This window comes from Cervus canadensis, chromosome 20, assembly GCF_019320065.1.
Source record: "Cervus canadensis isolate Bull #8, Minnesota chromosome 20, ASM1932006v1, whole genome shotgun sequence".
Classification (NCBI taxonomy): domain Eukaryota; kingdom Metazoa; phylum Chordata; class Mammalia; order Artiodactyla; family Cervidae; genus Cervus; species Cervus canadensis.
The window spans coordinates 19035555-19057870 of record NC_057405.1 but is presented as its reverse complement, the minus strand read 5'-3'; the positions used below and the strand labels follow the sequence as shown (position 1 = coordinate 19057870).

At 39.2% G+C, this 22316-nt stretch overlaps 1 pseudogene; it reads right to left on the bottom strand.

The window, feature by feature from the left end:
* Positions 1 to 4665: 4665 nt before the first annotated feature.
* LOC122422546 lies at positions 4666 to 10429 on the bottom strand (annotated as a pseudogene).
* Positions 10430 to 22316: the final 11887 nt, after the last annotated feature.

The window sequence follows — 22316 nt, the reverse complement described above, 5'->3', positions numbered from 1 at the left end:
TTGGGGTGTTTCGCCTTGGGTTTATCCTGTTTGGGACTCTCTGGGTTTCTTGGACTTGAGTGGCTATTTCCTTCCCCATTTTAGGGAAGTTTTCAGCTATTATCTCCTCGAGTATTTTCTCATGGCCTTTCTTTTTGTCTTCTTCTTCTGGAACTCCTATGATTCGAATGTTGGGGCGTTTCACAGTGTCCCAGAGGTCCCTGAGATTGTCCTTATTTCTTTTTATCCTTTTTTCTTTTTTCCTCTCTGCTTCATTATTTCCACCATTTTATCTTCTACCTCACTTATCCTATCTTCTGCCTCCGTTATTCTACTCTTGGTTCCCTCCAAAGTGTTTTTGATCTCATTCATTGCATTGTTCATTTTTAATTGACTCTTTTTTATTTCTTCTAGGTCTTTATTAAACAGTTCTTGAATCTTTTCAATCTTTGTTTCCAGGCTATTATCTGTAACTCCATTTTGTTTTCAAGATTTTGGATCATTTTTATTATCATTATTCTAAATTCTTTTTCAGGTAGATTCCCTATCTCCTCCTCTTTTGTTTGACTTGGTGGGCATTTTTCATGTTCCTTTACCTGTTGGTTATTTCTTTGCCTTTTCATCTTGTTTAGATTGCTGTGTCTGGAGTGGACTTTCTGTATTCTGGAGGTCTGTGGTTCTTTTTTATTGTGGAGGATTTACCCAGTGGGTGGGGTTAGACGATTGGCTTGTCAAGGTTTCCCGGTTAGGGAAGCTTGCGTCAGTGTACTGGTGCGTGGAACTTGATTTCTTCTTTTTGGAGAGCAATGGAGTGCCCAGTAATGAGTTTTGAGATGGGTCTATGTGTTAGGTGTCACCTTGGGCAGCCTGTATGTTGACATTCGGGGCTATGTTCCTGTGTTGCTGGAGAATTTGCGTGGTATGTCTTGCTCTAAAACTTACTGGCTCTTGGGTGGTGGTTGGTTTCAGTGTAGGTATGGAGGCTTTTGGACGGTCACTTATTGCTTAAAGTTCCATGTAGTCAGGAGTTTTCTGGTGTTCTCAGGTTTTGGGCTTAAGTTTCCTGCCTCTGGATTTCAGTTTTATTCTTCCTGTAGTCTCAGGACTTCTCCAACTATACAGCACTGATAATAAAACTTCTAGGTTAATGGCGAAAAGATCCTCCCCTGTTAGGGACACCCAGAGAGGTTCACAGAGTTACATGAACAGGAGAAAAGGGAGGAGGGAGATAGAGATGAGCAGGAGGAGAAAAAGGGGAACTCAAGAGGAGAGAGACAGATCTACGCAGCTGTCTGTTCCCAGAGTGTTCTCCGTATCTCAGACACCTACAAGGATTCACAGAATTGGATTGGGAAGAGAAGGGGAAAGGAGGAAATAGAGGTATTCTGAGGTAGAAAACAGAGAGTCAAGATTGGGAGAGAATAATCTTCGGTTTAAAGATAGGGCTTCTCTTTTTTTTTTTTTTTTGGTAAGGTTATAGTGTAGTGAAAATGAAAATGAAGAGTAGTAGAGGAGTTCTAGAGGACTTTAAAAGAAATAAGAGAAAAAGAAAAATAGAAAATAAAAGAGAAAACGGAAAGAAAAAAAAGAAGAAAAAAGAAAAAAAAGAAAAAGAAAAAAAAGAAAGAAAAAACAAAAAAAAAAAAATTTTTTTTTTCCCCTAATTAAAAAAATCGTAAAAATCTATGTAAATGAAAGTTAAGGAGTAATGGGGGAGTAATAGGGAATTTTAAAGGAAAATAAAAGAGAAAAAATAAAAAAGAAAAAATATAAAAAGAAAAAGAAAATTTTTTTTTTTTCTTACTTAGAAAAAAAAAAGTAAAAATATATCTAGGAGTTTCTCTGGAGCTGCTGCGGTCAGTGTGGGTTCGGCTCAGTTTCAGATAGCTCCTCGTTCCAGCTTACACTTCTCGATATCTACAGGGCCCTTCCGGTGAAGTCGGTGTTTTCTACAGGGATTTTAATCTGTTGCACCAGTCCCTTCTGAAGCGGTTCCCTTTGTTTATTTGGCTTCTGTTTGCCGGTCTCTTCAGAGCCTCATTTCCGCCCTGACACAGGCAGGCGGAGGTGGGCTCTTATTCAGTTAGCTAGTTCAGTTGCGCTGCTGGGAGGGGCTGACGCTGCGGGGATGGGCTGGCGCTGCGGGGCGGGGCTGACGCTGCGGGGCGGGGCTGACGCTGCGGGGAGGGGCTGACGCTGCTTTCTCCGTCTGCGCTGCTCAGGCTCCCGGCTGTTCTATATGGAGCGCGCCCCGCGCTGCGCTAGGTTCCAGCCCTCGGGTGTTACACAAAAGCGCGGAAGGAAAAGCTGCGCCTGCTCTCTGTTCCTTCCCCGTCAGAGCGGTCCAGGCAGCGAGGGGCTTGATGGGCGCACTATCCCCAGGTGTGGCGCACTCACTCCCTTCCGCGGACCCAGTCTCAGTTTCCGCTGACGCCAGTCGGGTGCGCGCGCCTTCCGCCCTCTGTGTCCCCAGCCCCAGTCCCCGCCCGCGCCGGTCGGGTGCCTGCGCCCTGTGTCTCGCCGCGACCTTCCCCTCCCCCCTGCCTCCTGCCTCCGGCGGGGCTGGGCGGGTCCGCAGCCTGCGACCTCTTCTTGGGACTTTCTCCATCCCTTTGTTCTGCGAACGGCCGGCAGTGTGTTCCGGCCGGTTAATTTTCTCTCTCTCTCTTTTGGTCTCCCACAGTTCAAGTTGGCACCTCACAGAAGCTCCCTCCGATTGTCCTCAGGGCACTCAGGCCCGGACCCTAGCCCAAGCAAGGCCGCCTAAGACTCCCTTCCCGGGACGGGTCTCCGTCCTTAGCTCTTTTGTCTCACTTTTTATCTTTTATATTTTGTCCTACCTCCTTTCGAAGACAATGGTCTGCTTTTCTGGGCGCCTGATGACCTCAGCTAGCGATCAGAAGTTGTTTTGTGAGGTTTGCTCTGCATTCAGTTATTCTTTTGATGAATTTGTAGGAGAGAAAGTGGTCTCCCCGTCCTACTCCTCCGCCATCTTGGCTCCTCCCTCAAGCCTTTCTTTTGTAGCTTCCTCACCTCTCTCAGACTTCAAAGAATTAGAAAGCATTAGGACTCTGCTCTGGATTCACTTAAGGGAATGTAGTGTTTGATTTGATCTTCTATCCAGACAACTAAGGGTTTCCCTGGTGACTCAACAGTAAAGAACTGGCCTGCAATGCAGGAGATATGAGTTCAATCACTAGGTTGGGAAAATCTTCTGGAGGAGGAAATGAAAACCCACTCAAGTATTCTCGCTAGAAACATCTCATGGACAGAGGGGCCAGGAAGGAGGGGTATATCCAGTGCAATCGCAAAGAATAGTGCATGACTGAGCATGCATACATGCAACAGAACACTAAAAATTTCTATTTGTAATAAAGTTCCTTTACTCTTATTGTTTGTATGCTCCCTGGAGTAGCACTTTTAATTTTCTCTAAGAACGGTTCCTTTGCACTAACAACTTGGCCGACTGGTGAAGAGGCCTCACTTTTGGCTTTTCTCAGTTTTGGACATGCCTTCTTTGCTAAGCTTAATCATTTATATAGTTTGATTTAAAATGAGAGATGTGTAACTCTTCTTTCACTTGACACTTACAGGCTATTCTAAGGTTATTAATTGGCCTGATGTTAGTACTGTTGTGTTTCAGGGAATAAAGGGGCCCAAGGAGAGTGAAGCAGAGGGGGAACAGTCAGTTGGTATATCAGTCAGGACACACACAATAATTACCTATTAATTTCCATCATCTTATATGGACATAGTTCTTGACACCACCACACCCCAAGCCATTACAATAACAAGGTCAAGGTCAAGTTCATTAATCACAGACCACTATAATAAATGTAAGAATAATGAAAAATATCAACTATTTTAAGAATTAACAAATAGTGTTGCAGAAACATGAAGTGAGCAAATGCTGCTGCCCCTACTAGTTGCTTGATTCATGGTTGCCACAAATCTTCAATTTGTAAGTAGCACAATATATGTGCAGTATAGTAAAGTGAAACACAATAAAATGAGGTTTGCCTGCATATCTCATTAAAAAAATATTATAGTGGTATCAGCAAACTGATTCTAATATTTACAGAGAAAGACATAATAGCCAACACAGTATTAAAGGAGAAAAACAAAGTTGTAGGCCTGACACTACCCAATCTCAAGACTTCCTATAAAGTTATAGTAATTGAGACACTGTGGTACTGATGAAAGAATAGACAAATAGATCACTACAGAGAAAGATCTACATAAATATAGTCAACTGAGTTTTGATGAAGAGGTAAACACAATAAATGGAGCTTTTTCAACAGGTGGTGCTGTAACAACTAGATATCCACATGTAAAATTATATGTGTATATATATATATATATATATATATATATATACACACACACACACACACACACATATATATATATATATACCCTTCTAAAATATTTGCTGAAACTAGGTCATAGACAGGAGTAAAACACAAAACTATAAAACTCCTGGAATATAACAGGAGAAAACTCAGATGACCCTTCGTTTTGTGGTGACATTTTTTTCATATAACATGAAAGGAATGATACATGAAAAAAACACTGATAAGCTAAACTTCATCAAAATAAAAAATTCTGCTCTGGGAAAAACAATGTCAAGAGAATTAAGAAGATAAGCCACAGAATGGGAGAAAATATTTGCAAAAGATAAGTCTGCTAAAAGTCTGTTATCTAAAATATAAAAAGAACTCTTAAAGCTAAACAACAGAAAGAAAGGCAACATGATTAAAAAATAGGCCAAAGGCCTTAACAGATACTTTACCAAAGCAATAAATACAGATGGCAAATAAGGTAATAAAAATGTACTGTGTCATATGTCATCATGAAATGCAAATTAAAGCAATAAAAAGACATCACTACACACATCAGAATGGCCAATATCTAGAACATTAACAACACCAAATGCTGGCAAGGATGAACTCTCTTTCAGAAACTCTCAACAGTAGAAACTCTGATTCATTGCTGGTGGGAATACAAAATGGTATGGCCACTGTGGGAGATAGTTTGATGATTTCTTACAAAACTGAACGTACTACTAACATATAATCCAGCTATCATGCTTTTCCCTATTTACTCAAAGGAGTTGGAGACTTGTGTTTACACACAAACCTGCACATGGATATTTATAATAGGGCTTCCCTGGTGACTCAGATGGCAAATAATCCACCTGCAATGTGGGGGACCTGGGTTCAATCCCTGGGTTGGGAAGATGCCCTGGAGGAGGGCATAGCAAACCACTCCAGTATCCTTTCCTGAAGAAACCCCATGGACAGAGAAGCCTGGCAAGCTACAGTCCATGGAGTCACAAAGAGCTGGACACAACTGAGTGACTAAGCACGCAGTACACACAGGAAAAGCAGATGAATGGGCAAACAAACATTCTCACATCCAGATGATGGAATAGCATTCAGAGCTAAAAGCAAATGAGCCATCAGGGTGTGAAAAGTTAAATCCATTTACTAAGTGAAAAGAAGTCAAACAAAAATATAAAACATTCTATAAAAGGTGAACTATGGAGTCAGTGAAAAGACCAGTGGTTGTCAGGAGTTGGGGTTGAAGAGAATGATAAATAGGCAGAACACAGAAGATTTTTTAAATAATGAATATGCTCTGAATGATACATAGTATTATACATCTTATTTCACATTTGTCCAAACCCATAGAATGTAGAAAATGACATTAATGTAAACATTGGGTGACTCTGATGTGCCAACTTAGTTTATCAATGGTAACAAATGTACCATTCTGAGGGAAATGTTGATTATATGTATATATACACACACACACACACACACACACACACACACACACACTAGTTTGCTAGGGCTGCTGCAAAAATATACCACTGACTGGGTGGTTTAAACAAATTATTTTCTCATGATACTGGAGACTCAAAATCAGAGATAAAGTTATTATCAGGGATGCTTCCTCCTGATGTCTCATCTCTAGGTTTAAATGTTGTCTTTTGTTTCCCTCAAGGTCCTTCCTGTATAAGGGTTTCCGGGTCCTAATCTCCTTGTCTTATAAGAGGATCATTCATATTGGATTGAGACCCACTCTAACAAACTCTGGGGCTTCCCAGGTGGTGCCTGTGGTAAAAAGCAAAACAAAACAAACAAACAAGCAAACAAAGAAAACCACCTGCCAATGCCTGAGACATAAGACATGTAAGAGATGCAAGTTTAACCCCTGGGTTGGAAAGATGCCCTGGAGGAAGGCATGGAAAGACACTCCAGTATTCTTGCCTAGAGAATCTCATGGACTGAGGAGCCTGGCGAGTTACAGTCCATAGGGTCTCAAACAGGTAGACATGACTGAAGAAAATTAGTATGCATGCACTAAGAAATTCATTCTAACTTAACTACCATGATAAAGACTCTACCTTCACATAGAGTTATATTCTGATGCTGAGAGTTATTACTTCAATGTGATAATTTAGTAAGGGGAATACAAATAAGCCCATAATGCATGCATGTGTGTGTATATGTGTGTATATATATATATTTACACACACACTCATATAGAGTATATACACATATACATATGGTCACATATAGTAACAAGCATCATTCTGGGAGATGGTGTATATATACATATACATATATGTGTGTATATACCAGTCAGTTCAGTCGCTCAGTAGTGGCCGACTCTTTGCAACCCCATAGACTGCAGAACGCCAGACTTCCCTGTCCATCACCAACTCCCAGAACCTGATCAAATTCATGTTCTTCGAGCCAGTGATGCCATCCAACCATCTCATCCTCTGCCATCCCCTTCTCCTCCCTCCTTCAGCCTTTCCCAACATCAGGGACTTCTCAAGTGAGTCAGCTCTTGGCATCAGGCGGCCAAAGCATTGGAGTTTCAGCTTAAGCATCAGTCTTTCCAATGAATATTAAGGACTGGTTTCCTTTAGGATGGACTGATTGGAACTCCTTGCAGTCCAAGGGACTCTAAAGAGTCTTCTCCAACACCACAGATCAAAAGCATCAATTCTTTGGTGCTGAGCTTTCCTTATAGTCCAACTCTCACATCCACACATGACTATTGGAAAAACCATAGTTTTGAACTGATGGACCTTTGTTGGTAAAGTAATGTCTCTGTTTTTTAATATGCTGTCTAGGTTGATCATAGTTCTTCCAAGGAGTAAGAATCTTTTAATTTCACCATAGCTTTGACTAGATGGACCTTTGTTGGCAAAGTAATGTCTCTCCTTTGTTTTTAAAGGTTTCAAGTTGAATAGCCACACTCTCTCCAAATGCAAAAAGCAGGTACAATTTAACTCAACACAGAAGCTTGTGTGCAAGGTTAGGAGAATCTGAGGCGTTGTATAGAACGTTAGGTTAAAGATGATACTGTGGTTTTCTTTTGTGTGTGTTTTGAGGGTGTGGCTCGTCCTCTGTCACCTGAACTTAGCAAAGAAATGGTTATCCTAATGAAATATCAACAGCTGACCCACAGAAAAATGGGCAAATTCTAAAAATTGAAAAAAAAAAAAGAAAAGCATAATTAAAAAAAAAATTGTCACTGCTTCCTCCCTCTACATTTTGCTTTCTAAAATTTGCCTGTGTGTTTTTTAAAGTTTTTGATCCTTTTTTTTTTTTTTAATCCTGAAAAGTAGACAGTAAAACAGCTGCTGGAAGAATTTACAACCAATTGCATGAGAGTCTGGAGTCTGGGGAGCTGAAGTGCCCTTGCAGGGCTGGGAGGAGAAGACAGGAAGCACCCCCACCCCCCACCCCCAGCCCTGTAGCCTCACTGTAGGACCAAGGAGGGGGGGCACAGATCTTTAGTCCAAAAGGAGGAAGTGGGGAGGAGGAAGAGGGAGAAGGGGAGGGGGACAAACAGAAAATAAAAGGTCACCGCTGCCAGTTTGAATCCAGAGGAAATGCACAGCCCATTGTGGGGGAAGAGCCCCACAGAGCAGAGGCAGCCCTGGGGTACCCTGCCCCCAGCACCTCCTCACCCGGTGGGAGTGGACGAGGAGCGCCCGGGCGGGCACTGGTAGAGGAAGCTGGCAGGGGCCTTCAGGACTCGCCAGCCGCTGTGTGCCTGTGCCCCTCGTGTGTTCCCGGAGTAGCTCCATAGTCACAGTTCCCCGGTACGGTGGCCACCGGCCCTGGTTCTGATAGCCCTGGTCCCACTGCCGGTTGTACTGTTGACCCTGGTTGCAGTCACGCCGAGGGTAGGTCTGTGCCGCGGGGGGTGGTAGGGGGTGCAAGGGGCTCGCATAGTTGTAGGCAGGTGGTGGCGGAGGTGAGGTGTGGGGCTGTGTAGCTCTGGCTGCACCCTCCCTGGTTGTAGGGAGGTGGTTGGCTGTGACTGGCAGTGGAGGGCTGTAGCTGCTGACCAGAGGGATGCTGGTATTGGCGCTGGAGCAGGGGGTGTTGCAGCTGGAGGGTTCGGAGCAGGGCGGTAGGTGGGTGGCGGCTGAGGCTGCTGTGGGGGAGGCCGTTGCTGGGGAGCCCGGCTGTAGCTGCCTCCGTTGTTGGAGTTGCGGTTGTCCCCCGGTTGTTACCCCAGCGGCTCAGGTTGTAGCCACCACCTCCACTACGGTTGAAATCTCCTGGGCAATTGCCTCCTGCACCGCTGCCTCCTCCTCAGTTCTGGAAGCCTCCGCGGTTGCCCCCTGCCCGGCCCCTGGGACCTCGGTTGTCACAGCGCTGGGAACCGCCGCCACCACCGCGGCCCCGGGAGCCGCCCCGCCTCGGTGGTCAGCGCTCCCCTCGGCGGCGGTCCCGCCCCACCGCCTTCCTCACTCGGCTGCCTTGCCAGCCTGTCTGCGGCCTCTCTCCGCGGCTCAGTGAACAGCACCTCCTCCAGGAGGTCCCCAGCATCAGGCAAGGAGAAGCCGGCTTTCATTTCTAAGACCGTGTGATCCCGGACATCCGTCCCTTCTCCTTCGGTCTGCTTTATTGTTCGGTCTTTCAGGTCTTGCTCAGTAGGACAAATTCCAATAGCTCTCCGCTGGAAGCCTCCACATGGTCTCATTTTTCATCTCCGGGCTGACCCATAAGCATTCGTCTGATTTAGGCTATAGCTGAGCTTCTTGCGGGCGGTGATCTGGACCAGGCTGTCGGGCGCTGGGTGGTGGCCGGGGGCATCAGGATGGCGCAATGGCCCGTGTGGTTACGCTGAGGCCTAGGCCCATTACCTGCGTCTCATCCACGATGGCGCTGCCCTCCAGAAGTTTGAGCTTCTCGAAGGGGCTGCAGGCTGCGCGTTTGATGGCCCATGTGGTTTTGCCGGCAGCCGGCAGGCCCGCCAGCATCAGAATCTCACACTCCACCTTGCTCTTTGGCCCGACGGTGCCCGCGTTGTGCTCACTTGGGGAAAGGTGCCGGATGAAGGTGAAGCCTGGCAGGACGGAACAGTAGGGCTTGGCCCGCTGCCCGAAGTTGAACGCCACCGCACAGCTCACCAGGACGTGAGGGTAGAAGGCCTGACCCCCTAAGGCTTCCTTCTGGATTCGGAAGGCGGTGCCCATCCACTTCCCAGTTTTGGTGAAGGAAAGTTCCACGTCGTTTCCACATTCAAAGTCCACAAAACAGCCGGTTACATCCTTCTCTGCAAACCTGTCTCCAGAGTTCTCAAAGAGGTTATTGGTGAACTTCTTCTGAGTGCCTCCGTGGCCACAGGAGAAAGGTGCTCCGCCTAGCTGAGTGCTGCGGGAGTCCAGAGACCAACCAATGTGGAACACGTGTGGGTCAGGCTCCAGAGACGGAAGGTGCGTCACAGAACTTTCTTTATGGATCTTCATCTCAAAGCACACACGGCCCCTCTGACCCCATAGCTGGTATGGGCTCCTGACCACATGTATGCAAAACTTCAGCTGGGGGTGAATAGCCGCTACTCTGGCCTCGGGTCACCTTGAAGTGGAGGTTGCAGTTATAGGTGTCAATGGCCACCAGGGTGTCGTCTCAATGGATGAAAGTCATCTTCACCGTCTTCAGCCGGAAGCTGAAGAGATCCCCCCCTCCTATCCTCTCAGTGCTCAAAGTACCTCCGTCCCCAGTTTTCCTCATAAGGCCTCTTGCGACGCTGGAGTTGTTGTCTGTCTAGCTTGTGTTGAGATGATGCTTCGGGTGGGAGGAAGCCGGTGGGTGCTTCTTGCTTCATCTCTGTCTTTACTTCTGGGCTATAGGCCATTTCCAGCAGTCTCCTCTCCTTGCCAGACTTGTTCTCTGGCTTTATGGCCTGCATCTCATAGAAGTGGCTCTGCATGGTAATATTGTCCATGACATCTCGTTGCTTTGCCGGGTCGTCCCGGTTCGTCAATGGCCTCGAGCTCCCGCCCATCGTCAGGGTCCTCGGCCTTCAGTGGTGCCTGTAGCCGCTCAGCAAGCTTGGCCTTGACGCAGCGAGTGTCTGGGCCGTGGTGCTGCAGCTCCTTGTTAAGTTCGTTCATCTTCAGACGCCGTACATCTATGACCTGGGCTCCCAGGGCTCTGTCCCCCTTGAACGTTTCTTGCCAGCAGATGAAGGGTAAGCAGGGGCAGGTGGGGGGGTGGGGTGGGTAGCTCACTCCAGTGGTGGCAGCTTCTCTGCTTTTTAATATGCTTTTTCATAGCTTTTCTTCCAAGGAGCAAGCATCTTTTAATTTCAAGGCTTCAGTCACCATGTGCATTGATTTTGGAGTCCAATAAAGTCTCTCACTGTTTCCATTGTTTCCCCATCTATTTGGCATGAAGTGATGGGACCAGATGCCATGATCTTAGTTTTCTGAATGTTCAGTATTAAGCCAGCTTTTTCTGTCTCCTCTTTCACTCTCATCAAGAGGCTCTTCAGTTCCTCTTAGCTTTCTGCCATAAGGGTGGTGTCATCTGCATATCTGAGATTATTGATATTTCTGCTGGCAGTCTTGATTCCAGCTTGTGCTTCATCCAGCCCCCCATTTTACATGATGTACTCTGCACATAGTCACTAAGTCCTGCCTGGCCCTTGCGACCCCATGGGCTGTAGCCTGCCAGGCTCCTCTGTCCATGAGATTCTCCAGGCAAGAATACTGCAGTGGGTGGCCCTTTCCTTCTCCAGGGGATCTTCCTGATCCAGGGATTGAAACTGGGTCTCCTGCATTGCAGGCCATCTTCCCCTGTAGCTCAGTTGGAAAAGATTCTCCCTCCAATGCAGAAGAAACTTGGGTTCAACCCCTGGGTCAGGAAGATTCCTTGGAGGAGAAAATGGCAACCCACTCCAGTATTCTTGCCTAGGAAATCCCATGAACAGTGGAGTCTGGTGAGCTACAGTCCATGAAGTCACAAAGAGCCAGACAAGACTGAGTGGCTGAACATATATATATATATATGTGTGTGTGTGTATATATATATATGCACACACACACACACACACACACAGATGGGCTTCCCTTGTGGCTCAGCTGGTAAAGAATCTGTCTGCAATGGAGGGACCTAGGGTTGATCTCTGCATTGGAAAGATCCACTGGAGAAGGGAACGGCCATCCACTCCAGTATTCTGGCCTAGAAATGCCATGGACTGTATGGATTCTCAAAGAGTTGGACATGACTGAGTGACTTTCACTTATTTAAATACACACTTATATTATGAATGCACATACACTATGCACATATACTATGTTTATATATATATGTACATTATCTCTTTTAGCGCGTAGATTAGCTTAATGCTTTTACCTTAAGACATTGTTATACCTAACACAAAAATTACATCTAATATTTAAAATATTCCTTCATTCTCCATTGAGGTGGAAAAGACAGTTCCTTTTAGTTGGTGTCAAAAATCAAAGGCAAATGTTTTTGCTTATGGGAAACACCTAAATATGATATATTGATCAAGATTTCCTTAGGTGTAATCATTTTATGAAATCATGATCCAATTAAATTTAAATTCTAGCACATATTCTTAGAGTATGCATTATGATTTATTGAACTAATATTTATTACAACAGAGCAAGGATAGTTCAATTTAGGAAAAGTATCAATATGTGTTTTTTAAATAAATTAATGTTTATAAAATGGTATGATTGTTAGGATGCTAACAAGTCATACAAAAATTCTGGTAGTCATATCTAATTTCAATTTCAATTTTAACTGGGTAAGAACAGATGAAAACTAAATATAGTCAAACTAATCAGCCCACCCAAAATCCATCTAGTAACTGATCAAATAAAAATGAATAAAGGCACAATGATTAAAACAAGAAAAGCTAAATGCATGCCTATTATTTTGGCCAATATTTAGCTATGTTCTGGAAGTATGCTGATGTTTAGAGAAACAATGATGATTCAGTTACTTTTAATAAAACTTACAGAAGGTGGCCCCCACATGAATGGACAAACTTCAGATGTCAGGTAATCACTGTGCATTTGACCTCAGTTTTGTGTCATAGTAGCAAATTTTGTAACACAGGGAAATCACACATTACAAAATATAAATGTTTTACTGTATGATAGTACCAACAAATAAAAATAGTTTTTAAAATTCCATTATAGTAGTGGAAATAATATAAAATGAGAAAACTTATGCAGAATATGTAGAAAGCCTCTGCATAAAAAGAAAAAAAATATTAAAGTAACAAAGGATCCTTGAATTATATGGAAAAAGATGCAGTTTTCCTGAATTTGATGATGTAATATAAAAATGTAAATCACTTTTACTAATATAGCATTTTACTAAAATTATAATCATAATTCACAAATGGTTTCTTGGAATTCATAAAAAAATGGATTCATAAATTTAAAAGGAATATATTTCTGAGAATTTCCTATTGATTTTTGAAATCTAAACAATATTTAAAATAATGCCAGCATAATGAAATAAATTGCCATTATAAAGTCATGTATTCTTAAACAGATTTTATGTACATAATTATGCATATCGTTGGATTTCCCCCCAGAACTTCATCAATTATGAATAAATCAATTAGTCATCATTCCCAACTTTTTTTACAGTTGTGATTGGAATCAATTATATAGATTCTTCTTATTTTTTGTTTAATCTTTTATTGTTTTAAAAATGAAATAGAAAATTTAAGAAGAATTTATATGACTGTTTTTAGTGAAGGCCCAGTAAAGGAAGGCAAGAAATATAAAAGCCGTAAAAGAAAATATTAATCAATTTTTTCAGTGTGAAAGAAGACCAAGCCAAAATCAGTAGATAAATTGTAGTACAGGCTAAATTCTATGATATATACTTAATTTTTTTTTCCATTTATTCTTATTAGTTCGAGGCTAATTATTTTACAATATTGTAGTGTTTTTTGCCATACATTGACATGAATCAGCCATGGATTTACATGTATTCCCCATCCCGATCCCCCCTCCCACCTCCCTCCCCACCACATCCCTCTGGATCTTCCCAGTGCACCAGCCCTGAGCACTTGTCTCATGCATCCAACCTGGGCTGGTGATCTGTTTCACCCTTGATAATATACATGTTTCGATACTGTTCTCTCAAAACATCCCACCCTCGCCTTCTCCCACAGAGTCCAAAAGTCTGTTCTGTACATCTGTGTCTCTTTTTCTGTTTTGCATATAGGGTTATCGTTACCATCTTTCTAAATTCCATATATATGCGTTAGTATACTGTATTGGTGCTTATCTTTCTGGCTTACTTCATTCTGTATAATGGGCTCCAGTTTCATCCATCTCATTAGAACTGATTCAAATGAATTATTTTTAATGGCTGAGTAATATTCCATGGTGTATATGTACCACAGCTTCCTTATCCATTCGTCTGCTGATGGGCATCTAGGTTGCTTCCATGTCCTGGCAATTATAAACAGTGCTGCAATGAACATTGGGGTGCATGTGTCTCTTTCAAACCTGGTTTCCTCAGTGTGTATGTATGCCCAGAAGTGGGATTGCTGGGTATATATACTTTAACAAAAGTAAATATCCCTGTACACAAAGATCTCTATGGATCTCTATAGAAAAAATTATTGACTGAAAATGTAGGAAAAAGTTAGGGCAAATGTTAGAAACAATGAAAAATGGTAAAAAGCAAAAATGTAAATATTTTCTCATTTATATATTAAAGAGTATTTTGTTTTAAAATTATTTCATTTTAACCATACTTTATCTTTTATAAAATGATGCAATAATGGAAAAGCTACAAATGAGTTTTTGTTACTGTAAAAATATCTATACAATTTGGATATTGGTAGGATTAATTTTTTAAAAATCAGTCATTGTTAGTAGGTTAATATACAAGTTTAATGAATAATTCAATTTTCTCTGACTAGTTCAATGCAAATATACATAAGCCTATTGTAGTAACCATAATTTTTGATGGAAGAATTTCTTTGCATATTGGATTACAGTAACCCATTGCAATTAAGTCCACAGGAGAATATTTGCTAGTGATCTTGATTCTTGATGAAATATGAAATGTACATAGATAAAATTAAAATGGGACTTTTACTCCATTTGGTTAATCTGATAGAGTGCCTGAAGAGCTACAGATGGAGGTTCGTAGCATTGTACAAGAGGTGGTGATCAAAACCATCCCTAAGAAAATGAACATTACTTTACTAGCATGTGAGATGAGTGCAACTGGAACAACAGACTGGTTTCAAATAGGAAAAGAAGTGCATCAAGGCTGTATATTGCAACCCTGCTTATTTAACTTATATGCAGAGTACATCATGTGAAATGTTGCACAGGATGAATCACAAGTTGGAATATCAAGAACCTCAGATATGCAGATGACACCACCCTAATGACAGAAAGTGAAGAGGAACTAAAGAGCCTCTTGATGAAGGTGAAAGAGAAGAATGAAAAAGCTGGCTTAAAACTCAACTTTCAGAAAACTAAGATCATGGCATCCAGTCCCATCACTTCATTGCAAATAAATGGGGAAATAATGGAAACAGTGACAAACTTTATTTTTTTGGGCTCCAAGATCATTGTGGACAGTGACTGAAGCCATGGAATTAAAAGACACTTGCTCCTTGGAAAAAAAGTTGTGACAAACTTAGACAGCATATTAAAAAGCAGAGACATCGCTTTGCTGACAAAGAGCCCTATAATAAAAGTTATGGGTTTCCCAGTACTCATGTATGGATATATGAGAATTGGACTATAAAGAAGGCCAATCAATGAAGAATTGATGCATTTGAACGGTGCTGTTGGAGAAGACTCTTGAGAATCCCTTGGACAAGAAGGAGGTCAAACCTGTCAATCCTAAAGGAAATCAACCGTGAATATTCACTGGAAGTACTGATGCTGAAGCTAAAGCTCCAGTAATTTGGCCATCTGATATGAAGAGCCAACTCATTGGAAAAGACACTGACACTGGGAAAGATTGAGGGCAGGAGAAGAAAGGGGTAACAGAGGCTGAGATGGTTGGATGGCATCATCAACTCAACGGACATGAGTTTGGCAGACTCTGGTTGATAGTGTCAGACAGAGAAGCTTGGCATGCTTCAGGCCATGGGGTTTCAGAGAGTCAGACACCGCTGAGTGACTGAATGAGGACAGCAACCCCATTTGGCTACTGTGATTGTGCTGTTAGTGCAGTGAATCTGTTTAAAATTTATCCAATGTAAGTTTTGGTAAAGTCTTTACATTAAAATTTTCTCAGTAAAGTTTGATTATTACTCAAAGCTGCATATATTTTCAATCATACTTTCAGCCAAGGATGAATTAAACTTTTTGGCACATATGTTTATATTCTCATGTAATAAATTTTTCTATAATTAACTATTCAAATATCTTAAAGTGAGTTAATATCTAATGTTGTGAAAACTTATATATACAGTCACACTCATATTTTGGGGGGAGCTTGGTATTTACTACAACATTTTGGGACTACTATTTACAACATTAATTATATTTTAAAAGTTATTATCTATGACTGAAAATTTTCGATTTTGGTATTCTCTTATATGAACAAAAGCATCAAGACAGAAGATATATTTAATAACACTTATTTTATCAGTGTCTGCATTGTTTAAACAAACCTAGGGAAATGTCTATTTTAGGAAACAGTTCCATCAATTATGAACTCTGCATGCTATGAAATACCTCCAGCTACAATATTTTTAAAAGACAACTACTGGTTAATTGACTTTATAGTCATTAAAAATACTTACTTTGAGATAAATATATATTGAAGAAACAGAGTAGTGCAAATACTCCTATGTAATGTTGTTATATTTTTGAAAAAATATACAAATAAATTAAGAACAAGAATAAATATAATAAGCTTAAAATTTTCATGTTGTAAGATCACAGAGAATACTAGAAATACTTACACATTTATTTTAATAAAAATCAGCTCCCATGATTCTAATAGAGTGAATGAGTGGTAATTAACTTTGTCAATATACTTTTTTATTGATTAATTTATTAAGAAATTATATTATTTATGTGAAAATTCATTTAAGGTCAAATATGTAAAGAATTACTTTTTATAATTGTATCTCAGTTATGAGGGGAAAATTATAGATTCAAGTTTCAACAAACTATAAATACACAAAAATTTATACACAAACTATTGTCTTTTCTTTTATAATTAATTGGATTTTCCATTAGCATTTGATCTTTCAGTGTTGGCTCCTGTATGCTAATTTCAAGAGTTGGAATGTAGAACAAAAACTCATTTTTGCATGATATTTGCAATGCAATTATCTCATTCAGGCATCTTTTTTTGTATAATTTTCTATAGCATAAGACTATGTTGACAGTTATTTTTGAATCACTTATGATTTTCAAAGAATATTGAACTGTTATTTCAATTTTCACCCACACTGCAAGTGCAAGTTACACAAACATAACTACAACTTGCTGAATTGTCTGGTCAAAACCATACAGTATTTCAATGTATGCAATTATTTTAGCTTGGTAAATTTCTGAATGTCTCCATACATGCGTCTCTAGGCCTTTAATCAAGAATGAATGCTATTTTTCAAAGAGTTTATAAAATTGTTTTCTGATTAACTACTCTACATATAATTTATTACTGTTTAATGTTTGTTTTCTATAAAATTCATCAAGACAGAAACCATCTTTACAAAACTCATACCTCACAAAAGAGTGTTTGGAAAAAAACAAAATCAAGTTTTGTGTATGTATATGTACACATACATATATTTATGTGTGTTTATATACATTTATGTGTATATATGTATTAATTGCATAAGATCTTTTATATGATACCATTATTTCTTATACTTCAATGCTATGCTCCCTTCTCTTCTCAGAGGGATATTTTTACCAGTCATGTGATATGATCTTAATAGGCACTATGTCCTGACTTTGCCCTAAGATCTGCCTTCCTTCGGATATTTCTATAATGTGCATAGGACATGACCATGAGGCTGTCACTTGGGTATTGTTCCTTGGGGGTCCCACAGGCATTTCAACCTCAATATATTTAAAATCAAAACAATATCTTTTTTTTAACAACAGGGTTTCAGTTGCCAACTACATGTGACTTTTCCCAAATACACAAGTCCAAAAGAACTATGTCCCTTATGTAGATCAATATTATAAACAATTTTAGATATTTGCTTTATGTAAAAATGTGCATAATTTTTAATTCAATACTAAAATATTATACACTTTACTCAGTGTTATATCATACTTCTGTTCCATACTACCTCATGTAGTTGCCTGTTCATTCAAGTACTTGCATGGTTGTTGTTGTTGTCAATCACTCAGTCGTGTCCAACTCTTTGTGACCCCATGGACTGCAGCACGCCAGGCTTTCCTGTCCATCACCAACTCCTGGAGTTTACTCAAGCTCATGTCCATTGATTGATGCCATCGAACCATCTCATCCTCTGTCATCCCCTTCTCCTCCTGCCTTTAATCTTTTCCAGCATCAGGGTCTTTTCCAATGAGTTGGTTCTTCACATCAGGTGAATAAAGTTTCAGAACTTTAGCTTCAGCATCATTCCTTCCAGTGAATATTCAGGGCTTGATAATGAAGGGTTAAAAGTCATTTTTGTTTTAGACTAGGAATCAGCAATGACGTTCTTGGTAAATATTGCTAGCAGATCATTTTGTATAGTATATGAACTACGAATTATTTTTACAAATTTGTACCATTGTAAAGACAAAAAGGCTGAAGCTGAAACTCCAGTATTTTGGCCACCTCATGTGAAGAGTTGACTCATTAGAAAAGACCCTGATGCTGGGAGGGATTGGGGGCAGGAGGAGAAGGGGACGGCAGAAGATGAGATGGCTGGGTGGCATCACCAACTCGATGGGCATGAGTTTGAGTAAACTCCGGGAGTTGGTGATGGACTGGAAGGCCTGGCGTGCTGCGATTCATGGGGTCACAAAGAGTTGGACACAACTGAGAGACTGAACTGAACTGAAAGACAAAAATAAAAGCAAAGTGAAACAATTGATAAACAGGCAACAGAAATATATGGCGTGCACAGCCTAAAATATTTATTATAAATGGAACCTTTAAAAAAATTCCTAACTTGATTCTGCAACTGATTGTAAATCTACCACATCCCATGCTCAATTACTTTTCAAAAGTTTAACCCTACACAAAAATTCATTCCCATGCAATAAACATGAGATTTATTAAAGTTTCAGATTATTATTTTTTGAATGATAACTATGTTGCAACTTTGAAAAAGCAAAAATCTGACATCTGAAGCAGTATGATGCCAGCTTGTGACCATGGGTAAGTAACTAATCTGGTCTGAACTTAATTTTTCTCATCTGTAACGTGTGATAAAAGTGCTAGGTTATAGTTTGAAGTTCAGTGAAATAATGTAGGCTATTGATCCAGTATAGTGACTTAGCAGTAATAAGTATCCTATTGATGCCAGTTTTGCATTCCTATTTCCATTGATTCAATTATATGTTCATTTGAATTACAGAGATATAATACAAGTGTAAAAATTAGAGCTCTAGCAACAGGAGTGAACATAGGAACATCTATATTAAAATGCAAAAAATAAAAAAAAAGGTATAAAAATTTTCCAAATGACAACATATATTTATATTTAGTATAATAAACTCTAAAAGCTAATTGCATGACTAATGTTCAGTGATTGATTTATATGGATAAACCACAGTACATTGAAATAATTCTGGCTAATAAATCCAGATACAGGAGGGACATAAAGTTGCCTATAGACTTAGTTATACTTAGAATGGAGGAAATTTCTATATGAAATAGAAAGCAAGAAATTTAAAGTGTTTTTATTTTCCCAAAATAGAGAAATCGTGGCTTACAAGTGAAGGAAAAATTATAATGATAACTTGGTTATGTTTTTAGCTAATATTTGTTACGAGCTAACATATTTCAAGGAACTCTGCTAAGTTATTTTAAAACATTTTTCTTTTAGTTAGTGCCAACTGAATATTGGATAATAATTAATGACAATAATTGCTCATAATTGTTAAATACTTATGTCTTAGTCTCATGCCATACAGAATACTTTTCATGCATTGCTGCATTTAATCATCAGAAACCCTTTGTATTAAGTATTATTACCGTCATTTCAAAGATGAGAGAACTGAAGCTTAGCAAATATAAATGATTTGCCCCAAATCTCACAGCTGTTTAACTGACTGAATCAGACCTCAAACTAAAGCAATCTGACCACAGTGAATGTCAAACCACTGTTGAACTGGGCACAACATTACCACCAGTAAATTTGAATTTGCTATTAAAGCTCATCACTAATTTTAGAAGCTCAACTGATTTTAATGGTTTAGACATGGGATATGAGGAAATTTAGGGGAGACAAAATAAAAGACATGCAACATTTAAAATCATTCTAGGCCTGCTGAGAAGACTAAAGCAATTCAGAATACAAAAATCATAAAAGGGACTTTTGCTGTTTGCTCTTTCTTTCTTTTTTTTTTAATTGAGGTAATTAACATATAACATCATGCAAGTTTAAGGTGTATAACATGTTAAACTGATGCATTTATTTTTGCAATATGATAACCACAATAGCTCACTTAATACTTCTCATCATTTCACATAATTATCACTTCTCTTCTGCAGTGGGAACACTTAAGATCTAGTTTTTTGTTTGCTTTTTTGTTTGTTTTATTTGCCACACGCTGCATGGCATGTGGGATTGTAGTTCCCTGACTAGGGAGCAAACCCAGGACATCTGCAGTGGAAATGAGGAATCCTAATCACAGGAATTTCAAGATCTGCTTTCTTAGCAGCTTTGAAGTTTATATTGCAGTATTGCTGACTATAATCTCTATGCCTTGCATTGATCTCCATTAATTATATGTCTACTAGTTACAAATTTGTAACCTTTAACACTATCTCCAGGATTCCCCCAACCCACAGTCCCTGATAACTCCATTTTATTCTGTTTTTATAACTATGATTTTTTCAGATTCCATATATGAGTGATGTCATACAGTTTTTATCTTTCTCTGATTTATCTCACTAAGCACAATGTCCTCAAGGTTCATTTATGGTGTAAAAAATGGTCAGATACCCTTCTTTTATCTGAATAATATTCCATTGGTATGTATCTGTGTGTGTCTGTGTATGGCAAATATGTATATGTGTACAGCTTTATCCATGTATCCCTTAAACCACACATTGTTTTTAAAAGCTGGATAGGTTTTAGGCTTTTAGGCATAACCATGACAAACTCAGTATCTAGTTTTAATTTCTTATTTTATTTGGAAGATTGGATTTTCATATATCATTCCCTTTGTATTAAACCATTCATATTCTTCTGTAAAAGTACTTATTTCACAGATTCCTTCCAGCAGTTTTTACAAGAAAACAACAATAAGGCTTGTCACCCAGTCACCCAGAAGAGTGGAAATTATTTTTGATTTCAACAGTGAACATGATAACTTTTTAGAGAGGAGACAATAGACTGCTCTAGTAATAGGATTATTTGTGGATTATATAAAAAATGCTGGAAATATTGAACATATCTGCTGTTTTAATTTCCTGCCTCAAAGAAAAGCCAGGGTCAGTAGTTGAACCCGGTATGTGTGTAAATTAATGCTTATAAGCTCTAAAGAACAGTGTCCAGACTCCTGAGGAGGTTCTGCACAATCTCGTTTTTGGTGATAAGAAATGGGGAAATGGAGACATTCCAGATTTAAGGAGTTTCCCAGTCTGAAGCAATTCCAGTGCACTTGAAGTATGAATTCTATTCAGCAGATCACTGTTTTACTCTTGCTTCAGTGCATACAGAGCTATTGCCATTAAAAAAAAAAAAAGAAAAGAAAAGAAAGGTAATCCCACAGACCATTTCAGTAGGAAGTTAATTTCATGCAGAACAAAATAAATCACTTAAAGATCCTCCCATTTTATTTAAAAATACAGCAACAAGAATAACAAAATGATCAATATCCTCCACACGGCCTAGCTGTAACTTTTGTCATTATTTGCCACAAAGGACCAGTAATGCTTTATTTTCTAATTAAGGGCAATTAAATATATTATGAAGCACTTAGTGTAATTGTGATATTCAAGAATAACTTTAACATTACAACAAATGTAATCCTTCTCAGAACCAATTCAAAAGTCTATCAGAAAGAAGTAAAGGAATTTAGAAACATGTGAAATGAGAGTTAAAAGATTTAGAATTAAGTACTTTGGAAGGCAGCCACTGACATTTAAATCAAATGGGCTGCACAGATGTAACATCTGCCCAGCAGGGAACTACACTAATAAACTTATATGTAGTTCTTAAAGTTATGAGTAAACAGCTAAGCTATGCATTTTTTTCTATTGCTATTTTGGTAGATCAAACAGGTTTGGTGTAAAAAGGTTCTAATTGTATGATTAAAAAGCTATTTTTCTTTAACCTATTAATAGGTGACAACCAAAAATAGAGCTAGCTTAATGTAATATTTTGATTATATAAAAGTTTAAGTCAATGTATGGCAAAACCAATACAATGTTGTAAAGTAAAATACATAAATTAAAAAAAAAAAAGAATATGAAAGTGAAAACATAAAAAAAAAGAGTTGAAATAATGTTTTATTAGATCTAGTATTTATTTAAAATAAGGAAATGAAATTTAAAATTTCTACCTCATTCATAAATTAAACTTTTAGAAATGTTTGAATGTAATTTTGACAGTTTTTACTATACTTCTAATTATTGCTGGAACTCAAAAAGAAGAGGTTAATATTTCCATAACTCATTTTTCTTTTATTTTTTTTAAATTTTTATTTTATTATCTCTCTCTTTCATTCTTTTTGATTGGAGAAGTTATTGTGTCATATTACATTTAATTAGATATTTCATTTTAGTCACTTACTTGAAGTCTTTCTTTTACTCTTGAATATAAGATGTATCTGGAAGAAAGGCCATATCTCTTAATTCACTAGCATTTTCTAGAATAGTGTCTGAGACAGGTTT